Raw genomic sequence first — 18,186 nt, 5'->3', positions numbered from 1 at the left:
ATATGGTATGAGTACAGCTCTGCCGGTCTCTAAAATCCTAATTCGGTCCCCAGCGGGGTAAGCACAGAGTATGTGTTCTGCTATTTCATTATTTTCATCATGTTGGCATCCTCATCATCTGACTCTCCTATCCAATTATTTGCATCAATAGCAGTTATTCTGTTTAATGCAGCAACTATTTCTTGTTTTCTCGTTTCTCGTTTTCTCACAGTTGCAGAGTGAATGAATTAACTTCAGGATCGCAAGTCGACTTATATAATTGTATAGATAGTGGTGTCTTCCGACAGTCCGAGTCTCTGCATATGATGATTCAAATGACAGTGATCTGTAAGAAGGCCTGTTAGACATCGTAGTTCATCCCTACTGTTTGGTATCAAGCTTCGAAAGGTGAATAAACGCCCTGAAGTGAGCGAATCCTGGAAGATTGTGCCAGAAGTCTATAAATCTTCTTGCCATCCAGGTGTTCATTGTTTGTTTGACAAAGCCTAAAGCGATGCCGATGACAGGTTCTGGTCCGATGGAGCTGCTTGCAGTTCTCTCCTTTGTAGGGAATCAGCAGCCTCATTGTCTTCCAGGCCAGTATGGCCAGGAATCCAGACCGAGGAGAGTCGTTTTTGACAATTTGCTTCCAATTTAGACGTTGCTCGGTAGGAACCAAGAGCTTTCAACGCCGCTTGACTTTATTGACTTGTTCATGAGGTTGGATTCTCCTAATCTCTCCGCACACAATTCAATAGCGTAAATTTCCGCTTGAAATACAGACGCATAGGTTCCTAGGCAGGGGGATACCTCTGCTCTGTGGAACCTCAAGTTCTACTACAAATCCGGCTTCGTGCAAAACTTTTTCCAAGTGAGCATTCCAGGTGAGTTTTTCATCAAGGACAATGCCAAGATATTTCTCCTCCGTTCCAAATGGAATGACCTCACCATTGAGGGAAAGTGACGTTAGATTTTTCAATGTTCTCCTCCTAGTGAAGAGGGTTATCACAGGTTTGCTGGGGTTTACAGACATCTGCTCTCTCACGCACCAACTGTGAACAACGTCCAACGTGCTTTGGAAGATATTACAAGCTACCTTTCCTGATGTGGACCTTGCCAAGATGAAAAGGTCATCTGCATGAGCTTGCAGATCTACTTTTCTTCTGTCGAGGGCATCAATCAGGCTATCGATCAGGAGCGACCACAGACTGGGAGATAGTACCCCCCACCTTGAGGGAAACCTTGGTGACCGGTATGGCGTAGATTCAGCTAGTTATGGTCGATTCTATACCTTTCCTAGCCAGAGACGATCCTAGAGATTTAGGTAGTGCATTGTCAAATGTTCCTTCAGTGTCAAGAAATACAGTAACCGCAATCTCCTTGTTGTCAATAATAATTCTTTTTCGGTTTTTAAAAACAGAGAAAGAATTATTATTGATGTAGATGTGAGGTGATATGCTTCAGGTGATCATAATTGAACAGGTACCTTAAGTAGAGAATTAGGTAATTTTTTGGGGGTAGTCTCAAATATATCTGTAGTATATAAATATTATTGTAAGAAGCAACTTGAAGTATTCAAATCATTTGATAACGCTACTGTATTAGTTGAACATGTTGTGATATATATATTTTCAAAATAAAGTAGAGTATGTAGAGTATGAAATTACTATGGATCTTCATCAAATAACGCCCGAATCAATCAGAAAAAAATGTCATGATTTCAATGAGATCATTTCAAGAAATAATCGAATTTGTGAATTCATATTCAGTATTGATTATGAGGATCGAAATTCTTTCATTCCCTTTTTTGTGTTAGTAATAATAATTATAATATTTATTTCACTTGTTGAACAGTATGAATGCATTACAATAAACAATTATATACAGTAACAAGAAAGACGTGTATGTCTAACTAAAACAATATATATATATATATATATATATATATATATATATATATATATATATATATATATATATATATATATATTGTAGGTGTTCACGGATGGTAGAATATGATGTGTTGTTTTTCCGGGTGTTCATCCGGAAACAGAACAGAATAATTAGTGACTGGATTAACTATCTTATGGTCCCATAAGAGCGACTGTAGACGAAATGTTAATTCTTGTGCATTAACAGAACATGTTAATTCGGAGGATCATAAAATGAATTTTGAAAATCCAAATATTTTAGATAGAGAAACCAATACAACTAAAAGAATATTTTTGGAAATGATACATATTAATAACGAAGAACATTCAATGAATAAACGAACTGATATTGATAGTCTTAGCAAAATTTACACGTACCTTCTGAAATATGATAAAGAAAATAAAAGATCTAGTAATTCGAGTATCATTCAGAATTTTCCCACTTGACATTGTCAGCCAAAAACTTTTATCAACTGTCATTATTTAATGTTTTTCTCTCTGTTTTTGAACCATATTATATTTTATTCTCACGATAGTAAGTTCTCTATATTTATTTATTTTTTGCAAGATATATAATCTTATTATTGTAGTTGTCCTGACGAAGGTGTGAAATATACCGAAAGCTTGACATATAACAAAGAGTTTTCTTTGTAACAGCCCAGCTATTGACTGCAACCTCACAAACATAAACATTAGCGAAAGCTCGGGCAGCTAAAACATGACAGATACCAATATGGACATATAAAGGTAATTCACAATTATTTATCGAGAGTAACTATTATAACTGACCAATTTATTTCTGTATATTTCTGTGAACTCTCCTGTGATTGGATAACTGTTAGAAAATAAAGCTGTAATCATTATTACTGCTTTTCAACGACATACTCGTAATGTTACTATTGATAATCCTAATCAACTAGCTGGGATTATAAATCACCATTTCTCAATAATTGCAGTGGTCTTCAGACAGCCAGATCCATACACAAAGCTTCCTACTCAAAATTACTCCAACTCCACTGTTCTACTCCATTCCTACAAACAATATGGAGAACTACAATTTCATCGCGAATAATTCTCCGGTTTCCTGAACAATACTGAAGCTGGAATTTCGTAGGTGGTTATTTGGAATGGATCTATTCCATCAGTATGCAACTTAATATGAGAACTAATTAGTCTATGGTTTTAATAAATTCCATGATACCGTGCTATAACTCAAAAATGTTCGAATTATGCTGTGGATGATACGAAATACGTGATTGGTAGGTGAGCTGTCAACTATGTGAAATAATGCCGGGTAATGTAGATGAATATTGATTTGAATGAAGAGGTTCAGATGAGTATTCATGAAATAGTACGCCATTATAAGTGTTATATAAAGATACCGTTTAAATGTCATGTATTTTCATAGCTCCGTATCTCCATGAATTTTTATTCCAGTGTATCGCGGTATATACTCATCGTTAGAGAATTCGATACTCTGTACATCGATGACGTTAATTTTTCCCAAATTTAATTTTTTTGTCGCTTTCCAGCTTATTAGTAAATGATGCCGTTAAGCGATTATGGGATAATTTTTTCAACAAATTCGGATTATGAAATCACTGTTCGACGTTGGTTTGCGAAATTTCGTTCCGGAAACTTTAGCTTCGAAGATGAGCCCCAACGTGGTCGACCTACAGTAATCCAGAATTGAAGCAATACGAAGGAAACGTCTGGTATTGTGGAAAACACTGTTATTGTTTGTTCGTAATTTCTAGGCCAAAACCAACACCGTTATAATACCTCGGCCACTGTATTCATCAGGTTTGGCCCCATGTGACTTTTTTCTCTTTCCAGAACTGAAAATATCTATGGAAGGGTAGCGTTTTGCAATGATTGAGGACATAAAAACTGAATCTCTGAGAGAGCTTAAGGACATACCAAAAAGTTCATATCAGAACTGTATCGAGTATTGGAGAAAACGCTGACCCAAGTGTATTATATCCATTGATGAATCAATATTTTTTGAGAAAAATGAAAATTAACCTCATTTTTCAACAGACCTCGTATCCTGTTAGTTGGCTGGTGGATCGCGCGTTGAAAAAGTATTCAATCTCTGATGATTGAGTAAAGTGCTGGCTTTTGAAATATTCAGCCATTAAAAGGTTCGTTCCAACCAGCGTCAGAAACAGTTTCTGACAGTCAGGATTCTGCGCAGTAATGTGATTGCGTTCCAACATGAGTTTCCAACCATTAGTAAACTATCAGTTTTCTGTTCCATCCAAGATTCAAACCTGTTCGAAATCTATCAGAATGGTTTGAGGATTATCTTCTAACCATTAATCTGACGCATGTGTATTCCGTATTACTGTTTCTATTTTATGTTCATGCAACTTGCAAACAACATAACCTGCAAAAATTATTATAAAATAAATTATGTATTTGCTGGCGCAGGAAAAATTAGGAATTCTTTAAGTGAACCTAAAATATGAACATCTTTAATTACACGAATTAATTATTGCGGTGACCTACTTTTACCTCCCAGTTCCATGTTGATTAGTAAATAGAATAGAGATATAAAATACTGCAACCTTCTTTTACTCTTATTTGCTGATGATACCCTTGTATATACGGATAACTGTGATTTAAAAGAAGCTGTACAAAATATCAATATATCTTTAAAGATCCTTGAATTATATCTACAAGTGAATAAACTCAAATTGAATATCAATAAATGTAAGGCAATGATGGTTACAAAAAATTCGAATCAAAGAAAAATTGATACTAATGACGTTAATCATATTCATATCATTCATCATATTCAATAATCAACTCATAATTGTAAATGAAATTAAGTACCTAGGATTCATTATAGACCATCAATTAAATTTGAATAATCATGCCCAATATACCATTAAAAAGATATGTAAGAAAAAGTATTTTTTCTCTAGACTAACATGTTACAACTGCATAATGAGGCCACACTTTGACTACTGTGCCACACTGATGTATCTATTCAATCAAAATCAAATGGGACAGTTGCAGAAACTAGAAAATCGAGGTATGAGAATCATTTTGAGATGCAACCAGTATACCCCTATTGAATATATGTTGAATACTCTACAGTGGCAGCCGGTACATAAAAGAATGTATTATTTGAGCATGATTTTTATTTTCAAAATTTCGAGTTGGATACAACCAGCCTATCTTAGCAGATATTTAGTTCAAAATAAGGACATTCATTCATATAATACAAAAACATGTAATACATTTTATAGATCCCGAACAAACTATAAGAATGGAATGAATTCATCGTTCTTTAAAGGTCTTAATAGTTTCAATAAGTTACCTGATGAAATAAAACATGTAAATTCCTTAAAAGTATTCAAAAAGTTATTATTAGAATATATCAAATTGTAATACATGACGCACTGTAAAATTTTATACGTATATAAATTATTCATATATGCATAACTATATATTGTATATTAGGATTCCTAAAACAAAGTCTACTACTGCTACTTCTACTCTCCAGAAATACACTTGATTAGATTTATTTTTAAAGGTTATGAAATTCCATGCCAAACTTCAGTTGAACTATCAGCTGTCAGCTGTTCCAATCAGAAATTTCAAATTGATCAGAAACCAATATCTACCAGACATGCGCGTTGACAACGATTTACAAACTGTTGGAAGTCTGTTGGTGACTCAAGGTTGGAACGAACCTAATATTTTGAGGTGGTAGCAATCAATAACCATTTCCATTTTACGAGTATTAAAAACACTTACTCTATCACGAACACTCCGATTGCATCGCAAATCGCGTAAAGAAAAAAAAAACGTCTTGTTATTGCTTATACTTACTTATGGCTTTAATTCTGGAGGAAAATAACAATATTTCATTAGTTTCTGTATCTGAATTTGTAGAGTAGGAAGGGGGAGTGTAAGCCCACAGCATTTAGGCCACATGTGGCCCATTGTACATCCTCCCGAGGAGTTGTCCTCCTAGGTCCAACCTGTCCTTTCCAGCAAGGTGGACAGGTCACTGGGAGACATCACCTTTATATCGGCAGGTGTAGGCCAAGATTCGCCGAACACACACTCTCTTATTGACGATAACTCCGGGCACTCGCATAGGACATGCCTGACAGTCTCATCTTCCTGTTTACACATCCTGCATAGAGGTGTGTCCACAAGTCCCATATTATGGGGGTGTTTCCTTAGTTGACATTGACCAGTCAGAATTCCTACTGTTAAGCGTAGAATTTTCCTGGTCATCGCCAGATATTTCCTTGGCGCCAACTTCCAGGGTGATCCTGGCATGATTGCATCCTTTGATTCCATCCCATCTCTTTAGGGATAGAGCATGAGGGTTACATTCGGCTAGTTCCGCAATTGTCGAAGATACAGGCCGTTGGTGCCACTGGATCCTAAAATTCTTAGTCTTGTCGCTTCATTGGCTAAAAAGTCGGCAATGTGATTGATTACCTTTACTCCTATCGTACCCTTTGAGCCACCTCGTGATAATGTTATTATCTACCGAGGCTTTGGCTGAATCTTTGTGTCACTCTAGTACTAGCCCTGAGGTTATACGTTGTCTATTCAAGGCTAATAGGGCTTGTCTGCTATCAGTGCAGATTGTTGTGTTTTTGCCAGAAATTTCTTTCCTGGTTATTTCTTTTGTGGCGACTGGGATACCAGCCAGTTCTGTTAGTTTCCATTCCCCACTCTATCTTCAAACTTAGCTCAGTACATTCCATATCCTGAGCCTTCTTTGGTTTTTGAGCCGTCTGTATATATGCGTATTGCATTTGTAGCATCTGACTCTGTGTTCTGTTTCATTTGTATTTTGTAAGGTTTATTAAACACAAATGAAATTTCAATAATTTTGATAGTCAAAATAATCATGACATTCAATTTCAACAATCGTGTTTTCCAGAATAAAATGAAATCAGTAATATTTTTCAAAAATCATCTCACATTTGCTCCGTGCTCTAAAAGAAATTTTTCGGATGAACAAATCATAGCACACAGATGTGATTTCAAATCTGCATAACTATTGGGAGATTGAAATAATGGAAAATTATTCCGATACATCTTGTGTTCAGCCTATTATTACGCATCGTCACTTCCAAAAGTATTCCGGCGGAAATTTGACCCCATTTCCCGAATATTCGTTTTTATTAATTCGTTCACATCAGGGCCGTGTTCAGTCAGTCGTTACCAATTCTGGAAATTGGAAATCAATTAAAGATTCAATGATTCCCTCTGCTGGCGTATTGTATCGTTCCTGTTCTTTGTTGGAAATGTTTCACACTCTCTTTTGTTTATTTTTCTTTATGCACTTTCAACTTTGTTATTCGCATTGAAAAAGTTCAATTCTCATCTCCATTACAAGCTGCATTAAAAATATCGATACAAATGAAAGTGTTTCACTTAGTTATTCTGTAGTTTCAATGTGTTCCGATATAAGACTTTTGGTTACACTTTTCTACACGCTGAAGGTCATTAGCCATTGTTATGATCGAAGTATGCAGATCGAATATAAAATAATTAATGTTTCTAGATAATCAAGAAATGAGTAAAACGAAATAGATAACCTCTTTTTCATTGTAGAAATATAAAGTTAAACGTTTGGCAATTGGTAAGGCAAGTTTTGAGAAATATTCAGAACTTACAAATAATTGCCGAAAAAAAACATACGAACTGGTGAAACTTCAAGACCTTCAAAATAGAATAGAATCGAATGAAAAAAAGGATAGAATAGTTTATTGGTTACGTGATTCATTTGAACAAATATTTTGAGCATGTCAAAAGTTATAAATATATCTCATATATACAAATATCACAATGTTTATAAAACAGAACAATGTACACAATAATAAATACAATTGAACAATCAAAAATGAGAGCAATCGTTACTCACTTGAAGTTATATATGTTGTACTTATGTTGTGTAACATATTTTCATCTGAATATTACTGAAAGTTGGGAAAAAACTTCAGTAATATTCAATACTACACCAAAGGTTCCCAAAAAGTGCAAGAGGAAGATAAATCTTCCTCTTGAAGATGATCAGTATGTAAAAATTGATGACATTTTGAGTAATACACAAAAAACCGTTATAGGAGTCCCCCAAGGCACAGTTCTGGAGACAATTTTATTCAACATATACATTAATGGACTATATTGGGCTTCGCGGATGATACAGTCATTTTTTACAAGGCAAATAGCTGGGAGCAATTAGAACATGTAGTTTATTCGGATCTGGTGTTGATTAAAAATTGGCTCGAACATCGATTTTATTAATCAGTGAATCTGAAGAAAACTCACTATATACCTTTCAGTTGCAATGATTCCAGCAAACCTTATTTTTCACAACTGAAAATTGATCAACATGTAATACTTTCCGAATCTAGCGTGAAATAATTAGGAGTAATACTAGATTCAAATCTTAAATGGAATGTTCATATTCAGTATATCTGTAATAAGTTGCGTTGCATACTTTTTAAATTCGATACTTGAATTCAATGTACATGAACACTATGTTTTCAATTAGGAAACTACATACTACATCGTTTTATTTATATTATACATATATTGTATTGTGTTCCAATTATTCTGCCATTTTCTTTCACTAGTATATAGGTATGTATCAATCTTTCCATTTATTCAAAAGTTTAACTTTTATTTACATTGTATTTTACGTTGTGTAACTGAATATATCTTAAATATATATCCTTTCAACTATTGTAGAGTGTAGGAAAGGTTTTTATTCAATGCATTGCATTACAATACATAATGAAACTTGGAACAATCATGAAATACAAATCAATTCAGAAAACTAAGATTTAAAAAAAAAGGAAAGGAGAAAAAAATCACCTCAAAGGTACTGCTTCGTTCCCTCCTGTTCATAAAAGAGGACATATGCCTCATCGCTCACAAGTGACTTTGGCGAAATTGGGAACACGTGTGAATCGCTGTATTCATGCCACGTGCCACTATATGGGTGTCTGCAATATGTTGTGTAATTCCCGTTGTAAGTAGTCCCACTGTGATTTGAAAGTGCATATAGATTATAACGACAAGGAGCCACAATGTCTGCTGCATAATTGCTCATATCTAATTCATCTGAAGGAAAGTCAATGGGAGTATTCAATTTGCCTCTGAATCTTTTCGTTTGAGAGAATCTTTCCAAATTAATTACTAATATACGGGGAAACTTATAAATTGATAAGGACTTTGTACATTTTCTTTTTTGCTGGCAGCTCGAACACATTGATTTTTCATCTCCATCCAGGGTTTCCTCTCTTGTGAAGGAATCCAAGCGATGTGACAAACTCAATTGGCCAGTTCTTTGTGGTATGGGAAGAGACAAATCCCAGAAAGGATCGAAGGTTACTGATGAGTGTCCACAGTGTGTGCACTTCATAGTGGATTTTAATTGATCAACGAAATAGTCTACAATCTTAGAGTTGTTCATATTTAAATATCTCAGCCAAGACTCTTGTGCTTTTCTGCGGTTGCTCAATTTTTCGTCAATCTCCGTCAAGATTGGTTCAGGTTCCTCAGTAATTCTGTTGAGGTCCTCATGTAAACCTTCTAAAAGATATTGAAGGAATTCGTGGGCGTCTTGATGAGCAGAACCCATGAATCGAGGGGCAAATCTTTGAATCTGATTTTTGAAGTAGACTGTGTTAATTACTCTATCAGATGAATCGTCTGACCACAATTCCTTGATAACTTTTGCGAACGCTTTGATTAAAACACCTTTCATACTAGAAATACTAGTATTGATATCTTCCATGTATGTATCTTTTTTTAATTATTCCAGCAACCATTCCATGTTTGATAAACATTGGATTGTACTGTTCTACTGTACTGTTGTACTGTTGTAACTGTTGATAGTATGTTTGTTTTACTATATTGTAAGTATTGCTCCTGTGATGAGAAGCAAGTGCTTTTGCACTTATCGCCATTTTTCTTGATTGAACTATTATTATTATTGTGTTGTGTGAAACCTTTCAAATGAATGAATAAAGGTCACAAGATTGAAATTCGTATCGAGGTGTTAAAAATAACAGTTTGATATTGGGATGAAAATCCAGTAATATTATTTACCTTGACATTACAAAAAGGAATTTTCTACGGCGGTTGCATACATTTTCTGATTTTGTCAAGATAGTATCACTATCAACTCGACTTCTTTGGTATTGTTCAATGTTTGCTATTTCTAGGTTGAGTTTAAAAACAACCTTTGCTGATACTCCGTCTATCAATCTTTATACTGAAAGTTGTTTTCTTTTTCTCCTTTTTGTCTGTTTCCATTGTACTTTCCTTATTATTATGATCACCACTTCCCTAAAGTTAGCCCATTGTTACAGAAGATCTTTGAACAATTCAATATGAACTTATTTGATACAAAACTTATACATTAAATAACATCCAATTTCCATCCCAAAGGAAACTTAACGTTCAATTTGATGTAATGTAAATAAAATTTGAGCGATTATAATGTTACCAACCCTGATAACAATAGAAGTTTATCGAGTCGGAAAATGGATAGCACACTGTGAAACAAACCCGGCTGTGTCGTTAATGATTGCGTAAACTGAATGTGCTTACTGAAACTACGGAATTTCCATGAAATCACTAGTGCAGAGACAAATGAGTAAATACGTATCATATAATACAGATTACTCGTCAATGGTTTTGATAATCATACTTTCCTGTTAATTTTGAATGTAAATAGCACCAGTGTTCATATTCCAGACGATCCATCAAACTATAATACTGGTTTTATTATTTTTTCAACGACAAACGAGTTTTATATTTTAAATATTAATTGTTGTAACAGAGTTCAGAAATTGTAATTGTTGTAACAGAAATTCACAAACACAAAAGCAATTTGAATCAAATTAACATCGATGGTCTAGCTACCTGCAGTGAATACTGCAGGGTTTCTTTCATTGAACGCTTCCTGTCTTTGAATTAAAGTGAAACAAAGGGTGTTTGAGATATCAACAAAATCTGTCTATCTATTTTCCGAGGGCAACTTTTGGCTTTGAGAATCGCTGTGGTTTGTGGTTTGATCGCATACACCTGGGACTAGAGAAAACCCCACAAGGAAAAGTCTATCGGGGGCAAATCGCACGATCTCAGTGGCCAGTTCACATCACCTCCACGTGAGATGATCATGCCCTCAAATCGTTGGTGTTCAGATCATGCAATTCAGACTAAAAGAAGTTGGTAATCATCGACCTATAGAGCTCGCCGTTGACACTGATATCTTGGCCATCGTCGTTCTCGAAGAAATATGGACAAATGACGCCGCCAGCCCAAAATTTACGACGCTCTCGGATCTCATGTGGATTGCTATAATCCCAAATTCGATCATTTTGTTTGTTCACTCACCCATCCATCCAGAAATGTTGATTTTTCGATGAAAATTACGGTCGGTTCAGTGAACACATGTCGTTGTGTATGATCGTTTACCTTCAGTTCCTGTGTCAGGCCCAAGTCACGACGTGAAATCCGTCAAGTTGTGGTTTGCGAAAGACCGAGATCTTGTGAGCGACGTAAAACGGACTTCCTCGTATTTTCCTGCACTCTGTCACCTCACAAACCATAAGAGGAGACTGAATCATCTGTCGGTAACAAATAAAACAGATGGGTAGCCGCGGCTAAGATAAACAGTGGAGACGGGAGGGGTTCAAAGAATTAATAAATTTGAAATTGGATGTAAATGGGCGCCAGGTAAATTCAACCCACCAGATACCCTAAGTGACTTACAATATCAATAACTTACCAATTAATATTGGAAATAAAAGATAAAGATCCCCAATATGATTTATTCAGCAAACCTAATCTAACCTAACCTAACTTCTAAATCAACAATGCGATATTCAAACTATTATGCGATGTTCAAATATCAATACAAGAGGTCGTTGAGCGCGGTGTATATAACCGCAAATTAAATCAGCCATAAATTATGGTAGTAACGACGCTTAAAAGAAAACTACAATACGTCAAATAAAACTACCACGAACATTGAGTAGGTGTGGGCGAAATCGTAAATACTAGTATTGAAAGGTTGACGTTGACGTTTGCGTCGCGTAAGCTCAGGCGTAGGCGCATCGGTGTCAACAAATGTGAAAAGAAGAAAACACCTCAATTTCGATTTTACAAATGAAACAAAACACGTTGTCAACTAGCGGTGAATTCAGCCAGAAAGGCAATCACTATATCAAACAGGTATCAATAAACAAAAAGGGCAAACAATTATTTAAATAACTCAGCGATACACAAATACCCAAATAAACCAATTAAAACTTGCGTTAGTTTCTGGTTTTAATCTTCCTCTTTGAAGATGATCACTTGTTGATCGAAACACGTGTCGAGGTGTTAAAAATAACGATTTGTTGTTGAGAAAAAACTCCAGTAATATTCATGTATGTACCACTATGTAAATCTTGCATAGTGGTCCCTGCTAACAAGAATAATATAAAAGTGGTCCCGCACTGAGAAAATGTTGGGAACCCCTGACCTATAGTATCTGCATTGGAAACAACCACTGTATTCATCTGTTCAATTTTTTTAAAGATCGACGTTTCGTCAACATATCAGATGGCATTTACAAGACATGGTAGTGCTGCCGCTTCATGAGTCATAACTAGACACCACAAAGGTTATCATGTCGAACAAAAAATACATAAACCTTTCAAAATGTCTATGAATTTTGAAAGTATACTCACCTTAGTGGTGAACAAATGCAGACTTGCTTGAAAGGCTGTGTTGCAATCACCCAATAAGATGTTAAAACGGTATCATAGTCCCTGATTCGTTCACATCCTGAAAATAATCGAAATGGTTAATTAACAATCGCATCGAATGAAGTTGAGAATATTATAAAAACAAACGATGAAGTTGACATGATGATTGAGGCTTTTGCGGCCGAGGTTTTCAGTTTCACTATTTTTTGGGTTGGAAGGTCGTCGATCTTTGGAATTTATTTTTTTTCGTGAGAGTACTGAATGGTATTATGTTGTACTTAGTACACGAATATTTGGAAAAGTGATCAGCTATGTTAGGTTGTGATGAATAATAAAAAACGTTTGTTTGAAGGTGATTGACAATGTTTCATGATGAATTTCACTAGTTCGGACTTCCATTGTCTACCATATAAAATAATTTGAAATCCCTGAAACAACTAAAAGAGGAAAATTGAAAATGAATAGCTGAAAATAACAATTATATTAACCAAAATAAACCTGAAATGAAATAATGGTGAAATAAAATACAAGTAAAAATAGAACAATTCAAGTCACGTTAGTTCACGACGTTTCGATTGTTAGTATCTACAATCGTCTTCGGGTGATGACTGGACTGATTCCTCCAAGAGATGACTATTTATAGGTAGTTCGAGTACTTTCACTCATCCCCGCTTTCCATTTCCCGCTTCACTGGTTCCGTTGAAGATGACCGTTTGGCGGAAGTTGGCCATTTTTCGCCTGATGATGGGTTTCCATATGTTGCGTATTTCTACGCTGGCTTGGCTGAATACGTTGTTAGACAACATGAAAGCGGCTTCCTTGAATTTTCTCCTAAACCAATGTTCCTCTCTGTGCAAGATATCAGCTTGGGACCACTCGATGTTGTGTTGATGGGTCCAAACATGATCTGCTATTCCTGATTTGCTGGTTTCCTCTCGCTGTGTGTGCCGAGCACAAGAAACACACACAGCGAGGTGTGTGTTTCTTGTGCTTGTGCAATAATAACAAACTTATCAATGGCGCTCATTCAGTTTGGATCAGTCTGCATAACAGTAAGAACAGTTGTATTTTGTACACATTGATAGATCACACGTTAGAGCCTCGTGGAAACGTTAGAGCCTCGTTAAACTTCCATGTTGTTTTTCTTAAATGACGCACCGTGTATACTACTTCTTGAATTATGTATTTTGAAATACCCTGTACACACATTGAGTGATCGAGCGTTGAAATATCACTATCACGTTGGTTTTTTTAAATTATATATTTTGATGCACCCCTGTATACTCCACTCAATGCCCGTTACATTAATGTCAAGTAAACAAAGGTAAATTTCACATTAGCAACTCCTTCACATCTCCCCTATAAGTCAAGTCTTTTAACATGTTTTACTTTTCTACCTGAAGATTTTATTTTAGAAGCGTTTACAAACATTTGTTCTGAATCTATCACTCTATGTTCACTATCAGAACTTTCAGATATTTGTTCACCTAATGTTGATCCATTATTCTCACTTAAAGTAATAATATCTGGGGGAGTGTTTTCCAATAATTCTACACTTGAATTATCGCTTTCTACATCTCTATCTCCTTCTCTAGACAAATCTACATTATCATCAACTATTTCTCGCCTATCCTGAAATTCTTCCATATTACTATCATTAAAAATTTCTATATAATGTTTCTCCTCAACTCTAGTACTTTTTACAGGTGGTTTTGAAAATTGAAATCAAATGCTGACGATCACTTTCCACTGTTATCCTTTTCCCAAAAATATATTCATGAAACTTTGATACTCCAAAACAGATTGCCAGGAGTTCTTTCTCTATTTGAGCGTAGCGAGTTTCAGCCTCGGTCATTGGCCTCGAAGCATATGCACAAGGTAACCTATTTTGTAGCAATACTGCTCTTAGCCCTGTTTTAGATGCATCTACTGATACTGTTACTTCTTTTGTGACATCAAAAAACTGTAGTACTGGCTCGTTACTTAGCTTACTATCAGTTCTTTAAATGCTTGTTGATGTTCGTTTTGCATATAAACTCTACATCTTTCTTTGAAAGCTCTCTTAAAGGCTGTGTTGTACTTGAAAATCCATTAATAAATTTACTTACATATGTAAACCTAACCTAACAATCTTTGTATATCCTACCGACTGCGCCATGTCAAGTAAACAAAGGTAAATTTCATACTTTTTTATTTCAGTGTTGCCAACTTATCATAAATACACATTAGTGTCAATACACATTAGCAACTCCTTCACAATTACCACCATGTTTTTTCTTTAACGTTGGCGACCATGTTTTTTTCTTTAATACCACACACATCTTGTATTTTATTGTTTTCATATTATTCCAAGCGCGCTCGAATCATTATCTTCCAAACCGCGATAACGATGCTCGATTCTCGGCCGTACGCGTGACCTTAAAATGAACCAAAAATGCCACGATGGACCGTTTTCCCATGTTAGTTTCCATAAGCTAACTTTTAGAACCGATACAGCATATATACAGTTGAGAACCCTAAAAACTGAAAAAGTATTCAGTATTCCACAAGAGATGATCCTCAGGCACAAAAACATTTCTTTTCGAGACACTGTATATCCATAGCGACATTATTGATCGGCATTGAAAATAGTAGAAATTCCATTTTGGCATCGAGAATTCATAAAAACGAGGTTCATCTTTTCATAGAAGCGAGCGAATCCCGTAAATATTTCATTCTATTCGTCATATTTCCATTACAAATTGTCTTTCCATTGTTAACTTGTTGAATCCACAATATCTCCTACCGTTTTCTTTTAATGAGGTCATAAAGTGCAGAGAAATTGTTGCAAACTCCAGAGTTTAACCACGATATGTTTTCATGTCCCAACATTATTGTGCAATTTTAATAAAGACTCGAATAAATGAGTTAACTGCAAGTGATTTGCAATTAAACGAGCTGGGTTCCGGATTCTCCGAGAAATCCTGGGAAATTGTTTACCGATTCGGGAAAATGGTTGGTATAGAAACAAAGATGATTTTACAAGGAATTCGAGTTTCACGGATAATTGGCTGTTTCTCACAGGAAACGTACCTCAGGGATAAAAATATCATTAGAACGGATTTCACATGTTTGAAGCGACTCAAATACCATCAGGTATAAGCCGACAATAATAATTAGGTCTTATTTTTTTAAGGTGATCATTGAAAGACATCATGGTGAAATTTCAACAAACTTGTTGAAACGATGGACCATCATCGAAATTTCAATACCTATAGAGGATTTTAGTTCAGATAGCATAGTTTTCGGCAAAAACATCTCATACATTTCCAAACAGATTTGAAATTTTTGATACATGTAGTAAGGTGTAGATGAGTATTATAGAACAGAATATAATATTTATTAACCATTTCAGGAACATTTGTCATTAAACACAAAACAAAACAAATGCTATAAAAAAACAAAAAAATATATATAAAAAAAAATAAAAAATCAATACTCACACACACATGCACTTCCATGAAGCAAAAATTCTTCCACAGAATAGAAACAATGATAAACTAAATATTTGCGCATTTGATTTTTAAATGTTTTTAAAGTAATGAAATTTTTATGTTTTTGTGGAAGGGCGTTGAACATTTTAAAACCTAAATACAAATAAGAATTATGAGATTTGGTTAATCTGAAGAGTGGAAGAAGCAGATCACTACCACCTCTGGTACTGTACCTATGTACATGGCAGTTTGAGGTTACCTCATTCGCCAAAATTTTGCTCCCAATATAAAGGAGGCACTCCAATATATAACAACAAGGCAGCGGCATGATGTGAATTTTTTTAAAAAGGGGCTTCCAATGAGCGTCATACTCACTAGAAGAAATTATTCTAATGACTTTTTTTTGTGCTATGAATATTTGATTGGCATGAGTCGCACTTCCCCAAATAATCAAACCATACCGTGGAACATAGCAAAGTACGCTATTTTTAAATAATCAAAGGACAGCTGATATTTCAATTGACGCAACGCATAAGAAGCTTTAGCCAGACGTTTTGCTAGATCCTGAATGTGAAATGAAAAATTTAGTTGAGAGTCTATATGAAGGCCCAAGAGTTTAACTCTATCCTCAGATTTTCCGCATGGTTCAAACTGAAATGCTGCGTTTTACTTTCATTTAAGGAAAGGAAATTACATCGAAACCTAACTTAACATTCTGTTCTGAACAATTAAGGGTCTGTAAAGCTCTGCTTTTATTTAAATTTTTCACAACGAGTGTGGAGTCATCTGCATAAAAAATGGAAGACACATCAGAGTTAATACTCGAAATATATAATAAATAGCAAGGGTTCTAAAACGGAGCCAGGTGGGACACCAAACATAACTGGGTACTCAGCAGATCTCCGACCGGAGACACTCACAAAATATTTTCGTTCCTCCAAATATGACGAAAAAAGCTTGAAAGCCACGCCTCTAATCCCATATCTTTCCAATTTTAATAGCAAGAAATCATACGTATCGTATCAAATGCCCTTGACAGGTCGTAAAACCTCGCCTCACAAAACTAACGACTCTCTAAGGCATCCACAACAACTTCATAAAATTCACATAGAGCCAATACAGTAGACCGGTTAGGTCTATAGCCAAATTGCGCATTACACAGTAGCCTATTTGACTCGAAAAATTGGAGTAACCTTTCCAAATATTTTACCAATTAGCGGAATGATAGAAATTGGTCGACAATTATCAGGAAGGTTAATATTACCCTTTTTATGCAAAGGGGTCACCTTAGATAGATGCAATCCATAAATGTCAGCAGCTTTTGAATTTTTCAAGTTGGTGACAATTCTCAGAATTTCCATATCATCAGTGGGATGCAACCAAAAGGTTGAAGTATTGAGAGGAATTTTCATAATTAAAATTTCAAGATGACTGTGATTGAAGTCTGTTATAGTTTTCATCAAATTATCTACATAGTCATTAAAAAATCTGGCAAAATCGTCAGGTAATATGTTATTTTTGTTGACATTTTTGTTTTTTCCGCGCTGTTTATTAATTATTTGCCAGGAAGCCCTCTGTCTATTATCAGAATCCGATATTATTTTGTCATTTAAGAAGACTTTTGTTTCATTAATAAGTATTCTATATTCCTTCTTTAGTTTATTGAGAAGTGCAATATACGTCCAGGAATGGATGTTCTCATCACAAAGTCCAAATACTCCTTCTCACACATTGTCTACCGAAAACCTACACATACCAATTGATATCTCAATGCAAAGTCCCATCATCATCCTGCTCAGCTGAATTCCGTTTTGAATTCTCTCATACAACAGATACAAGTTACTATATAAACTCAAAGCCGCCTTTCACTAAAATGACAGCAAACCCCAAACAACATACTTCGAATCACCCGATTAACAGACTGACCAACCAGAAGCTTTTCTCCATCAGATCCATGAAGTTTGACGATAGTCGTGTCACGAAGTGTTCTGGCGATGTATTGAATCTATTGGAGCCTCTGGAAATCGTCAAAGGAAGCCGAATTCTGAAAAG

The 18,186-nt window shown here is 35.3% G+C and overlaps 1 protein-coding gene and 1 pseudogene across 1 annotated transcript in view; both read right to left on the bottom strand.

The window, feature by feature from the left end:
* LOC111503713 (uncharacterized) overlaps positions 1–18,186 on the bottom strand; it is a 309,095-nt gene that overhangs the window by 209,409 nt on the left and 81,500 nt on the right. The window contains exon 2 of the mRNA XM_074183331.1: positions 12,644–12,740. The gene's annotated coding sequence lies outside the window, so the exon portion shown is untranslated. The remainder of the gene's footprint in view (positions 1–12,643; positions 12,741–18,186) is intronic.
* On the bottom strand, positions 8,773–14,308 carry LOC141485824 (ubiquitin carboxyl-terminal hydrolase 2 pseudogene; annotated as a pseudogene).

The sequence above is a fragment of the Leptinotarsa decemlineata genome, unplaced genomic scaffold, assembly GCF_025532065.1.
Source record: "Leptinotarsa decemlineata unplaced genomic scaffold, Ldec_3_MD MMD2_tig00026336_RagTag_RagTag, whole genome shotgun sequence".
In the NCBI taxonomy this organism is placed as follows: domain Eukaryota; kingdom Metazoa; phylum Arthropoda; class Insecta; order Coleoptera; family Chrysomelidae; genus Leptinotarsa; species Leptinotarsa decemlineata.
Note: the sequence above shows the minus strand (reverse complement) of the source record. Positions and strands in the feature narration are given on the sequence as shown.